The 14,293-nt window shown below is 43.3% G+C and overlaps 1 pseudogene; it reads right to left on the bottom strand.

The window, feature by feature from the left end:
- Positions 1-12,515: 12,515 nt before the first annotated feature.
- Positions 12,516-14,293, bottom strand: part of LOC106560942 (hydrocephalus-inducing protein-like) — a 45,664-nt pseudogene continuing 43,886 nt past the window's right edge.

Consider the following 14,293-nt stretch of genomic DNA (forward strand, 5'->3'; position numbering starts at 1 on the left):
TCCCTCCCTCTCCTCTTACATCATCATCGACCCTCCGAACGTCCCCGAAAACACACCTCTCTTCAACATGACTTTCAGAGGGTTACGGACTGTCTATTGGTGCCTTGGCACTTTTCGATTAGCACATTGTCTGATATACTTCCATAAATATATTATAAGTTATTGTATATGTAAAAGTTATTGTAAAGACATTAAAGTAACAAAGTGTTGAGAGACATTGTACAAGGTGGATTTAAGCACCTTGGAGTAGTATCCCACACTAGGCACACTGATTGAATCAACGTTGTTTCCATGTAATTTCAATTAAATTACGTTCAATCAACGTGGAATAGACATTGATTTGACGTTTGATTTGATGTCGTTTTAACACTCTAACTCTAACATACTTCAGCATTCCACTTAAATAAAGTAAGCACGCTTTTGCTTTCAGATGAGATGGGCCAAATGTTCACTTTCATTGAAAGATCAAGTCACTACTACTTTTCCATTAGAATAGAGGGATTGAGTGGCTTGGTTGAGTGGGGTGATGTCACCCTGTGTAGGTTCATTAAGGCACTGACTGTGCCCCCTGTTGCATTCATAATCTCTGCTAGATGAAACACTTCTATGATGATGATCAGAGACGTTGGGCTTCATCATAGAGCGCAGAACGCCCCATCTACATGTTTCATCTGAGCCTCTCACAATTTTGAGGAAAGTCCCTCATTACTACTGTGTGATGTGTGCTACTATAAAGGCCCATGCAGGATAACCTTTGTGAATTGAATGGCTCCCTGGTCCTGCCCTTTTCAGCGAGGTGAGTATAGTTTAGATGTCTCTCCCTTATATTAGCCCAACCTACCCAGAGTATTAGCATCATTTGGAGGAATTATCTGCCATTAGAAAGATGAAAATATAATTATTGAAATTTTTATCTAGCGAAAAACTCTGCATATGGTAATCGTCCACAGCAGTTATTGAGGAAGAACCCATTCTGAGAGGACAACTTGCCTAGGTGACTAGAAGTGCTTCCATCCACCTCCAGTCTTTGACAGAGGAAGGCCTGGAGCAGAGCACAGCCAGTTAGACCTGGTTGGGTTCAATAGGACTTCGGTTACTTGAGCCTCATCAGCCCCATGCTTCACCACATGGATCAGGAAAGCAAGCCCATTACAGACAGCCCAGCATAGACAGGCTTCTCGTGTGGTAAATCCCAGATGGATGTGATGCCCCTTAGCACAGGGCTATGAGCTTTCCATATAGAGGAGAAATGAGAGCTCTTTCACTAGAGAATCTATCTGTCTGCTCTGATTACAGTTCAACTACATCACAACTGCTACTCAGTTTCAAACTGACAATCACAAACACAACACATACCATTTCTTTCAGAACTGTTCATCCTCTTCTGGTCACTGTCTTCTCTTGAGACCATACCAGATAGGGGTATTAGGAACAATCTGACCATATAACAAGCCCCAGTGTTTCCCCTACAGATGTAGGATCTTAATTTGAGGCAGTTTTCTACAGCAGGAAAATAACCCTGCAGCAACAGGAAATGTGAATTATTATGTGGATTATAATTCATGTGGAAATTACAAACATTAGAAGCCTTTTTAAACCTCAAATACACTACTTTTGCATTTTGCAGGAAAACTAACAGCAATAAAAGAGTGATCAAATTAATAAATCTTCTTAAGGCTAGGGGGCAGTATTTTGATATCCGGATGAAAAGTGTGCCCAAAGTAAACTGCCTGTTACTCAGGCCCAGAAGCTAGGATATGCATATAATTGGTAGATTTGGATAGAAAACACTCTAACGTTTCTAAAACTGTTAAAAATAATGTCTGTGAGTATAACAGAACTGATTTGGCAGGTGAAATCCTGAGGACAAACCATCCAAGGAAAAATAAATTGAGGTCATAGGATTTTCCAATGGGTTTCTATGGGAAACCCTATTTATTAGGAACCTGGTTGCAGTTTCTATGGCTTCCACTAGATGTCAACAGTCTTTAGAAATTGGTTGATATTTTTCTTTTGAGAAATGAAGAAGTAGTGCTGTTCTTTGTACGTGTCACTCTGAAGGTCCCTAGTCTTTTGTTGCGCGTGAACAGGAGCATGCTCCGTGTTATTTTTCTTCGGTATTGGAAACAGATTATCCCGTCTTAAATTTGATCAATTATTTACATTTTAGGATACCTGAGGTTGGATTAGGAACGTTGTTTGAAATGTTTGGACCAAGTTTACAGGTAACTTATTAGATACTTTGTAGTCATGTTGGGCGAGTTGGAACCGGTGTATTTCTGAATCAAACGCGCCAAATAAATTGACATTTTGGGGATATAAAGAAGGAATTTATTGAACAAAACGACCATTCATTGTGTCACTGAGACATTTGGGATTGCAAAAAGAAGAAGATCTTCAAAGGTAAGGAATTTATTATATCGTTATTTCTGACTTTTGTGTCGCACCTGCCTGGTTGAAAAATGATTTTCATGTGTTTGTATGCGGTGCACTGTCCTCAGATAATCACATGATGTGCTTTCACCATAAAGCCTTTTTGAAATCTGACAAAGCGGCTGGATTAACAAGAAGTTAAGCTTTATTTTGATGTATTACACTTATATTTTCATGAATGTTGAATATTGACATTTCTGTAGTTTGAATTTGGCGCTCTGCAATTTCACCGGGTGTTGTCAAATCGATCCCGCTAAAGGGATTGGCGTTTTAAGGGATCCCTTTAAGATACTTTTTTTTACAACAGCGGTGGCAGAGGTAGCCCCCCCCCCCCCCCCCCACCCAGGAGATTTTTGTTGTTGAACGACTGTGGGAAGGGGACTTCTGGTGAATTTTTAAAAGGACATTCTACTCCAAAATGCAAGAAAATTTAATTATGTTCTCTTCCTTTGAAACTCATCTGAAAATCGAGGACAGTTTCATTTTATCTCTTGATCTCAGTGACATCCCCAGCCAATTCTATATTAACCCCAAAAATGATTTAGGTAGCGTAACGTTACTGTATTTTAGCTGACTATTATTACATACATCTATTAATAGGGTTGGCTAAACATGATTAAAAGCTATCTAGTTAGCTTGGATTCTCAGACAATCATGTGAGAATCTGAGGAAGATATGTAACTGGTCACTTTGATCTGAAAAGGGTGTCTTGGCAGAAAATAATAATATACTGTATATAAAGGGGAAGCACTGACAAGCCCATCAAATAAACCCACAGCGTATGCAATGGCTGGGAGGGAAGGAGACATTGGGAAATGGCAATGCCATCCATCCCTATTGAGTTGATAGTACTGTGGGCTGTTCTGTGTATATAGGCTAGTCCTGGTTACACTGTAGCAAAGAAACAATGGATTCAACTGATCCTGTGAAAAAATATAAGAACAATTAGAATTCTGTGATTAGGAAAAAGTTCTAATGTAAGTATCATGAGTATTCATCCCCCTTGGATTTCTTCACATTTTATTGTGTTACAAAGTGGGATTACAATTGATTTAATTGTCAATGATCTACACAACCTTTTCTGTACTGTCAAAGTGGAAGAATAATTATATATTTTTTTAAAGATCACTGATATACCTTGATAAAATAAGTATTCCCCCCTGAGTGAATACATGTTAGAAACACCTTTGGCAGCAATTATAGCTGTGTCTTCTTGGGTAAATCTCTAAGAGCTTTGCACACCTGGATTATGCAATATTTGCCCATTATTAAAATTATTCTTCAAGCTCTGTCAAGGTGTTGGGGATCATGGCTAGACAGCCATTTCTAAGTTTTGCCATAGACTTTAAAGCAGATTTAAGTCAAAACTGTAACTTGGCCGCTCAGGAACATTCACTGTCTTCTTGGTAAGCAACTCCAGTGTAGATTTGGCCTTGTGTTTTAGGTTATTGTTCTGCTGAAAGGTGAATTCCTTTCTCAGTGTCTGGTGTGAAGCAGACTGAAGCAGGTTTTCCTCTAGGATTTTGCATGTGCTTAGCGCCATCCCGTTTCTTTTTATCCTGAAACTCAGTGGAGGCTCCTCAGAGGAGGAAGGGGAGGACCATCCTCCTCAGTGAATTTCAAAAAATAAAATGTTTAAAACATTTAAAAAGTTATCCTTTTTAGATAAAACTATACTACATATATTTACGTCACCAAATAATTGATTAAAACACACTGTTTTGCAATGAAGGTCTACAGTAGCCTCAACAGGGCTCTGAAGGGTAGCACCATGGTGTAGCCGGAGGACAGCTAGCGTCCGTCCTCCTCTGGGTACATTGACTTCAATACAAAACCTAGTAGGCTCATGGTTCTCACCCCTTCCATAGACTTACATAGTAATTATGACAACTTCCAGAGGACATCCTCCAATCTATAAGAGCTCTTGCAGCATGAACTGACATGTTGTCCACCCAATCAAAGGATCAGAGAATGAATCTAGTTCTGAAAGCATACGCTACAGCTAGCTAGCACTGCAGTGCATAAAATGTGGTGAGTAGTTGACTCAAAGAGAGAGAACGACAATAGTTGAACAGTTTTGAAGAAATTAATTTCTTCCAAAATGAAGGAGAAGCAAGAGAGAGATAGAGAGATTGTAATTTTTTTCCCTTTCAGTTTCACTTACTTAGCAAGCAAATGCAGCTAGCTAGTTTAGCCTACTCAAACACACTGCTTAAAGAGAGGGATGCTATGCTAGCTAGCTGGCCATGACTATCCAACACAACACTGTAACTCTTCCATGTCAAGGTAAGCTTTTGGTTTTGCTAAGTGCTTTTGGTTTTTGTAAGTGCTAAACTGCTTACTGACTGTGCACTGTAACTTTACTGCATGATTGTAGTGGTTTTACTAATGCGTTAGTTGTATTAGCTATGTTGACTATGACGTTACTTTAGCTAATATGGTGACAACGATGAAGGCTGTGTGTAGTAGTTATGATATGGTTTGGCTTGAAAAGGTTTTTTCACCTGGTCACATATAGCTGATGTGTTGTGCATTGAAGTCCACAAGTGAAGGGAAAGGGTGAGAGGATAGATGCGAGAAGGAATACAACGTGGCTGCTATGAAAGTGAACCGTGTTTCACTTTCATAGCAGAAAACATTTCTTAAACGGAAGCAAATGGAACAAAACTAGGATAAATATACCTACATTTGGCCAATAGAACCTACTCCTTTGCAGCTGTTGGACTAATGATTACACCCTAGATCAGCTTGATGCAGGCAAGAGTGTGTAAGGCGGTATTGAATGTGTCACTGTATGTCCATGTGTCACTGTCTGTCACCTCAAAATTTTCTCTCAACTTGTGTGCACCTACATTGTAAACTTTCAATAGGCTATGTTGTAGCAACCATGATGGGTATAGGGAAAATTTGAGAATCATGTAATCGCTGTTACATTGAAATGGGTGAATGGAATATGAATGACAGTCATCCAATATGCTGTAACAGAAATAAGGCCATGCTCATGAAAAGTAAAAATCATCCTCCCTCATCTTAAATGGCACGACCGCCACTGCTCAAACTTGTGTCTCAAACAGACCGTTTCAAAGATCCTTACTATTTCCTCATAGAACATTATGTCATGTTGGCTCATTGGCTGACCTGGCCAATCAGTGTTCTACTTGCGTGAATATTTTTAATGACCGGTATATGCCCACACCATTCTGTTGTTGGGGTATGCCCACACCTTAAAAAAAAACTTGCTTTTAACATACTTAATTCAAAAACTTTGGAAGGAAAACTATTTCACTTACAGTATATTGTAATTAAATTTAGGTCATACTTCATAGAAATCAGGAAATTCTGTACAGCTTCTATAAAGCTCTCCTACTCACCAAATTAAAAGCTCTGTCAGGAGACTTCAAACCCCTGCACAATATTTAAATATGAAAGAATTTAACAACTCATTGACTGTGAGAGAATGAAGGAACATTTTAATAGTTACCTTTCCCAAAACACAGGCACTCATCCTGCTCGCTCACTGCTTGCTAACTGCTCGCTCTCTGTCTCTCGCACGCACGCACACACGCACACACACACACTTCCACCAACTATTCAACAAACACACTATTGAATTGCTGTTTATGCTAATTGGAAACATATATTTCATGCATTCTGAACACCCATCCTGTTCCCACAAATGAGCCCAGGAGGTACAGTATCTGGTGCTGATGCCAAATGAGTGCTATTTGGAGAGGAGAAAGTGCTCTCCCTAGTGGCTCTGAGAAGAACACATGGATCTAGACGAGAGAAACGAGAAGAGATAACACCCAACAACAGAGATGATAAGATGTCTGCTATAAATGTCTGCTATAAATATATTTATTCTTTAATCTCACAATGGATAAATATCCTAAGGCTTTATAAATAAGACAAAGACAAATAAATGAATATTTGTAAAATAAATACAGTAAATAAATGTAATTCCTGGAGCCTGCTGTATATAGTCTAAATATGCAAATATTAAACATATTAAAACATTTCAAGTTATTTCAGTGCTAAAATTATTAGCTTGACATTTGTTTAAAACTATAAAATTGAGGAGTAAACGTAGTATCAACCACAATGTGCATTGTTCTGTAGACAATGTGTAGGTTGTCCCTCCTCTAGGAGGTCTTGTCCCTCCTCTAGGAGGTCTTGTCCCTCCTCTAGGAGGTCTTGTCCCTCCTCTAGGAGGTCTTGTCCCTCCTCTAGGAGGTCTTGTCCCTCCTCTAGGAGGTCTTGTCCCTCCTCTAGGAGGTCTTGTCCCTCCTCTAGGAGGTCTTGTCCCTCCTCTAGGAGGTCTTGTCCCTCTGGGCCAGCTCAGGACAGTAACCCTTCACGTAGAAGACCCAGGAGATGCTCTGGCTGTGGCCCTCAGAGCATGGGCTGGAAATGGTCAGCGTCCCACTATAGGGCCCCCGGTAGCCAGGGGGAGACCCCTCGAGCATCACCAGGATGTTGTGGGTCTTCTTGGGCCTGATGGTCTCCAAACCCTTCACAGTGATGAATGGGTTGTCCACCTGGAAGGAGAAAGTGGTGGTCTGGACAAACACGTTCTTAAAGGGAATGGACATGTTGGATCCAGCGCAGATAGTGAAGGGGTCCAGAGCTTGGGAGGGGTGCAGCAATACACATAGAACATTGCATTTGCATGTAAGGAAGTCTGTGTGTAGTTGGTGTATAGGAGTCAGGTGCAGGACAGCAGATATGAGTAAATAACCGTATTTTACTCAACATATAATAAATGCAATACTAAAACAGAGCCCACAATAACGGACCTTCCTACATAGAAACAATCACTCACAAACAAACATGGGGGAACAGAGGGTTAAATAATGAACAGGTAATTGGGGGATTGAAACCACGTGTGTATGACAAAAACCAAAACAAATGGGAAATGAAAAGTGGATCGGCGATGGCTAGAAGGCCGGTGACGTCGACCGCCGAACGCCACCCGAACAAGGAGAGGGACTGACTTCGGCGGAAGTCGTGATATTGCATTACAGTTGAAGTCCGAAGTTTACATACATCTTAGCCAAATACATTTAAACTCAGTTTTTCACAATTCCTGACATTTAATCCTAGTAAAAATTCCTTGTTTTAGGTCAGTTAGGATCACCACTTTATTTTAAGAATGTGAAATGTCAGAATAATAGTAGAGAGAATGATTTATTTAAGCTTTTATTTCTTTCATCACATTCCCAGTGGGTGAGAAGTTTACATACACTCAATTAGTATTTTGGTAGCATTGCCTTTAAATTCTTTAACTTGGGTCAAACATTTCAGGTAGCCTTCCACAAGCTTCCCACAATAAGTTGGGTGAATTTTGGCCCATTCCTCCTGACAGGGCTGATGTAACTGAGTCAGGTTTGTAGGGCTCCTTGCTCGTATACGCTTTTTCAGTTTTGCCCACAAATTTTCTATAGGATTGAGGTCAGGGCTTTGGTGATGGCCACTCCAGTACCTTGACTCGGTTGTCTTTAAGCCATTTTGCCACAACGTTGGAAGTATGCTTGGGGTCATTGTCCATTTGGAAGACCAATTTGCGACCAAGCTTTAACTTCCTGACTGATGCCTTGAGATGTTGCTTCAATATATCAACATCATTTTCCTCCCTCATGATGCCGTCTATTTTGTGAAGTGCACCAGTCCATCTTGCAGCAAAGCACACCCACAACATGATGCTGCCACCCCCGTGCTTCACGGTTGGGATGGTGTTCTTCGGCTTGCAAGCCTCTCCCTTTTTCCTCCAAACATAACAGTTCTATTTTTGTTTCATCAGACCAGAGGACATTTCTCCAAAAAGTACGATCTCTGTCCCCATGTGCAGTTGCAAACCGTAGTCTGGCTTTTTTATGGCGGTTTTGGAGCAGTGGCTTCTTCCTTGCTAAGCAGCCTTTCAGGTTATGTCGATATGAGACCCGTTTTACTGTGGATATAGATACTTTTGTACCTGTTTCCTCCAGCATCTTCATAAGGTCCTTTGCTGATGTTCTGGGATTGATTTGCACTTTTCGCACCAAAGTAAGTTAATCTCTAAGAGACAGAATGCATCTCCTTCCTTAGTGGTATGACGGCTGCGTGGTCCCATGGTGTTTATACGTGCGTACTATTGTTTGTACAGATGAACGTGGTACCTTCAGGCATTTGGAAATTGCTCCCAAGGATGAACCCGACTTGTGGAGGTCTACAATGTTTTTTCTGAGGTCTTGGCTGATTTCTTTTGATTTTCCCATGATGTCAAGCAAATAGGCACTGAGTTTGAAAGTAGGCCTTGAAATACATTCACAGGTACACCTCCAATTGACTCAAATTATGTCAATTAGCCTATCAGAAGCTTCTGAAGCCATTACATCATTTTCTGGAATTTTCCAAGCTGTTTAAAGTCACAGTCAAGTTTGTGTATGTAAACTTCTGACCCACTGGAATTGTGATACAGTGAATTATAAGTGATATAATCTGTCTGTAAACAATTGTTGTAAAAATGACTTGTGTCATGCACAAAGTAGATGTCCTAACCGACTTGCCAAAACAAATGTACTTGAAAAACTAATTTCAATGACTCCAACCTAAGTGTATGTAAACTTTCGACTTCAACTGTATGTCATATTATCATGGACATCATTTTATGATAGTGCATTCCCTGATAGTATGTGTTAAATCTATCATGGAAATGCTAAAGGTGGTATTGTCCAATGTCTACAAGATATTCTCTACATTTTTAGAGAAATGCAGTGAGACTCCAATAGGTTTCCAGGTAACAGTGGCCATGAAGCATGTGTGCCTGGCTATGTGGGTAAATGATTTCAGGTGGCTCCAGAACCTTGCAGGCATACTCTGCCTTGACACGGGAGTAGTGAACTTGACAGACAGAGTGTCCGATGCCCAGCGGAGCACGGAAGTAGAGCGATTTCTCATGTGGTGCTGGCAGAGCCTTCAGCAAACGTTCATAGTGGAAGTAGCCCAACTCTCCATTATGAAGAATGGGACGAGCGGTGGACTCGCCCGCTCACAAAGGCTGGTACTCAAATGACAGGGCAGCCTGCAATTGAAATAAACCAAACAAAAATAGAACAGTCATGCATTTGAATGATACACTGTGTATGCCAAGATAAAGAACAATCTTGTCATTACGTTAGATGCATGCCGACCCACCTTGGAGAATGCAGGCACAATAGTTGTGGAGACAGTGACATCTGGACTGCGGCACTCAGCACTGAAGTACAGGCTAATGAGGTTCTCCATCCTCACAGAGGCAGAGGCTGTCTGGCGTACCGGAGTCACCATATCTATTGTGCTGATGACACCCGGCTCTGTGGCCTTGTAGTTCAGGTAGGAGAACAGGTACTCCCCTGTAGACTCATTAGAGGAGGACAGGACACATATGATTGAATACAAATCAACTTGGAAAACAGCTGCATTTACAGCCTTCAACTATCGGTAGGTAGCAAGGTGGAGTAATGATCTGGGTTTTGGAATCTATAAGTACCTGAAGATGGTCAGTATGCATTTTTTAATATACATCTACATGAGCAGATTCTCTCCACTGACGTCTGCATTGCATTGGCCCTTCTTGTAGGTGAAGAAGAAGACCGTGTAGTTCCTCTTGGCCAGAGCTGGTACATCCAGATAGTCCAGGCCCTTCAGGGACACAGTGCTTGATGATCTCCAACACAGCAAGGAACCTGCACACAGAACATCTTAGTACTGGCAGCTGACAAAGTTGTGGTGATGTAGTGTGACAGAGGTAAAAGCAGTGGCATTACAATGTGTTAAGCAGCTGATAAACATCCTGCTAAAGTAGTAGTGTGGTACTGCTGAGGGTTGGAGTGTCAGTTGTGGACAGGCCCTGTCTCAATGTACGACCACAGCCTTGGGGGCCTCAGAAGTGCCATGCAGAGTGTAGAGTATGCCTGTCCCATCTGGGAAGAAGAACACGGAGCCCTGGAAGAGGAAGAGGAGAGTAAGACAGTGTGGTCAAGCAACTGAGATGAATAACAGGATGCATCTACAGTATGTAATGGTATAATATACTGTATCATATAAACATATTATTTGACAAAACCAAAATAACTAATCTAAAAGGGCTTTGACGTTCATTGTCAGCAACAATAAGAATGTGTCCTCATATTCAAGGCTCTTCACACTACAGACACACTCAGTCTGTTCTAGAGCTAAGACAGTAATCCCTCTGGACATCCGCGTTGGCTCCCACAATTATCTAATTTCCCGGCTTGCCTAGGGTCTGGTTTTCGAGACTACTAAGACAGCTCTCCAGTAAAAGTGTCTCTCCCCAGGTGCTTCTTGCCATCGGGGGTCAAGACCATGGGTTTGTATGTGATCTCATAAGCCTTGTGCTGCTGGTAGGGATCAATGATGAAGGAGGAGGGCCACTCCAGTGTTCCCCCTCGATCACAGGCTTCAGAGTCCAGCGCTGATTTGTGAGGTAGGACAAGGTCAATGATGGGGGGCATGATTCAGGAGCCTGCCAGGGTGAATTTGATGGCTCCCTCTACGGTGTATGTAGAGCAGGTCATTATACACTGCTCAAAAAAATAAAGGGAACACTTAAACAACACAATGTAACTCCAAGTCAATCACACTTCTGTGAAATCAAACTGTCCACTTAGGAAGCAACACTGATTGACAATAAATTTCACATGCTGTTGTGCAAATGGAATAGGCAACAGGTGGAAATTATAGGCAATTAGCAAGACACCCCCAATAAAGGAGTGGTTCTGCAGGTGGGGACCACAGACCACTTCTCAGTTCCTATGCTTCCTAGCTGATGTTTTGGTCACTTTTGAATGCTGGCGGTGCTTTCACTCTAGTGGTAGCATGAGACGGAGTCTACAACCCACACAAGTGGCTCAGGTAGTGCAGCTCATCCAGGATGGCACATCAATGCGAGCTGTGGCAAGAAGGTTTGCTGTGTCTGTCAGCGTAGTGTCCAGAGCATGGAGGCGCTACCAGGAGACAGGCCAGTACATCAGGAGACGTGGAGGAGGCCGTAGGAGGGCAACAACCCAGCAGCAGGACCACTACCTCCGCCTTTGTGCAAGGAGGAGCAGGAGAAGCACTGCCCGAGCCCTGCAAAATGACCTCCAGCAGGCCACAAATGTGCATGTGTCTGCTCAAACGGTCAGAAACAGACTCCATGAGGGTGGTATGAGGGCCCGACGTCCACAGGTGGGGGTTGTGCTTACAGCCCAACACCGTGCAGGACGTTTGGCATTTGCCAGAGAACACCAAGATTGGCAAATTCGCCACTGGCGCCCTGTGCTCTTCACAGATGAAAGCAGGTTCACACTGAGCACGTGACAGACGTGACAGAGTCTGGAGACGCCGTGGAGAACGTTCTGCTGCCTGCAACATCCTCCAGCATGACCGGTTTGGCGGTGGGTCAGTCATGGTGTGGGGTGGCATTTCTTTGGGGGGCCGCACAGCCCTCCATGTGCTCGCCAGAGGTAGCCTGACTGCCATTAGGTACCGAGATGAGATCCTCAGACCCCTTGTGAGACCATATGCTGGTGCGGTTGGCCCTGGGTTCCTTCTAATGCAAGACAATGCTAGACCTCATGTGGCTGGAGTGTGTCAGCAGTTCCTGCAAGAGGAAGCATTGTTGCTATGGACTGGCCCGCCCGTTCCCCAGACCTGAATCCAATTGAGCACATCTGGGACATCATGTCTCGCTCCATCCACCAACGCCACGTTGCACCACAGACTGTCCAGGAGTTGGCAGATGCTTTAGTCCAGGTCTGGGAGGAGATCCCTCAGGAGACCATCCGCCACCTCATCAGGAGCATGCCCAGGCATTGTAGGGAGGTCATACAGGCACGTGGAGGCCACACACACTACTGAGCCTCATTTTGACTTGTTTTAAGGACAGTACATCAAAGTTGGATCGGCCTGTAGTGTGGTTTTCCACTTTAATTTTGAGTGTGTTGATAAATTGGATTTCCATTGATTATTTTTGTGTGATTTTGTTGTCAGCACATTCAACTATGTAAAGAAAAAAGTATTTAATAAGATTATTTCTTTCATTCAGATCTAGGATGTGTTGTTTAAGTGTTCCCTTTATTTTTTTGAGCAGTATATTTCAAGTCCTGACTCAGCTCCACAGGGGCAAAGGCCACCTCAAAGGGAACCTCCATCCCAGGGCAGATGTAGCCCTCTGCAGGGGTGATGTCTCTGCCAAACCTCTTTATATCCCACTGGAACTAGCAAAATATCAAAATGTATCATGAGCACCGGTATGTGTGTAAGAGTACCTACCTGGCTCCAATTTCTCCAGTGGTCCGCATGATGCGTTTTATGGCCTTGCAGCGCTGAGCGACAGCTCCAAAGGGCAGGTAGTCCTGGTCTAGCTTGACCTCCATGCCATGACAGCAGCCATTCAGCACCAGCAGGGGGCGTACCGTGCCCAGACACTCAAGTTGCAGCTCTGAGGTGAAGGGAGCTATGCGCTACCTGGCAGAGAATAGCACCTCCACCAGACAGCGGCCCCCAAAAGGCTTCAGGGTCACCTCACCTGACTTCACTAACAGCACCTACGGTACAGGAGAGGAATACACGTCTCATCACACTCACTCACACAGGTAGAACTCAACTAGTATGACAACTCTCAACTGTGTTCTCTTTATAGCTACATTCTGAGCAAAACATCCACTAATCTAGCTACTGTACTACTTGCCAGGTCGAGGTAGCCATATGGCTTGCCTTTCAGCGAGAGGACACAGTGACAGTGATGTTGAGGTGGTTCTGAGAGGCGTACAGTACCCTGGAGTCAAGCAGAGTGTGTACAGTGGAGCTGAGCAGAAGGGAGAAGGTCAGAGAGGAGTGGCTGTTGTTCACCAGGGGAATCACCCTCCTGATCTTCTGACCAATCTGCAGAGCCCCCAGATTCACCACCTTGTGTCTAGTGTCCTCAAAGTCAACCTGGGAGGATGAAGTGCACAGGAAATGTATGCATAAAGACGCATGCAAGCACACAACACAAGCACACACACGTATGCACACACACACATACACACACACAGACATCTCCTCACCTTCATCTCAATTCCTTGACCTAGGGTCTCGACCACCTGCTCAGCACAGTCATTGATCTCAAAGACCACTCACTCATGGTATTGCACTGCCTCCTGTGGGTAGAAGGTGATGGGCACCTCCATGGACCCACCAGGGGGCAGCAGTTCCAGCTGGAACCCCGCCTCCAGAAACGGGGTGTTAGAGACCTGAGAATCTACACCAGGGTTCCCCAACTGATGGCCCGCAGGTGGTTTTATTTATTTCTGAGCAACAAAATAAAAAATCTGTTCCCAAGTATTCCCACGCATAATAGAGAGACACGACGTGATCAAATAAAATGTAAGCAAGGTTTGAAATTATTATGTTTTAGTCAAATATTATATCGGTTTGGGCTTCTTGCTGTCAATTTGCAGTCTACTAATTAGATGTCATTATTTTCCGGCCCCCCGACCATCTGCTCAGGAAAAAAACGTCCCGCAGCTGAATCTAGTTGATTATCCCTGATCTGGACTGAAGAGGAGAATAACACGCTATGGCAGCTCCTTCATTGAGAGTCACTAATATATATTACCTCTGCTTTTCCCTGCCAGTGCAGTGAGGCCCTCTGTCCTTTTCATTACATTTCATTTGGAAGTATAAGCAAGAGGAAATGAAAAGGGCCAACAGCGAGCCTGTCAATGGATGTAGGCTGTTTTTTTTCGGTTTTAAAGTTGTCGCTCAAACAAAGGCAGAGTGCGAGGCAACTTGTCAGCAATTACCTGATGCCCCTCTCTCCGTTGTTGCTTATGGTCAGTGTCTGTGTAGCTGGCAC

The sequence above is a fragment of the Salmo salar genome, chromosome 10, assembly GCF_965601325.2.
Source record: "Salmo salar chromosome 10, fSalSal1, whole genome shotgun sequence".
Taxonomy (NCBI): domain Eukaryota; kingdom Metazoa; phylum Chordata; class Actinopteri; order Salmoniformes; family Salmonidae; genus Salmo; species Salmo salar.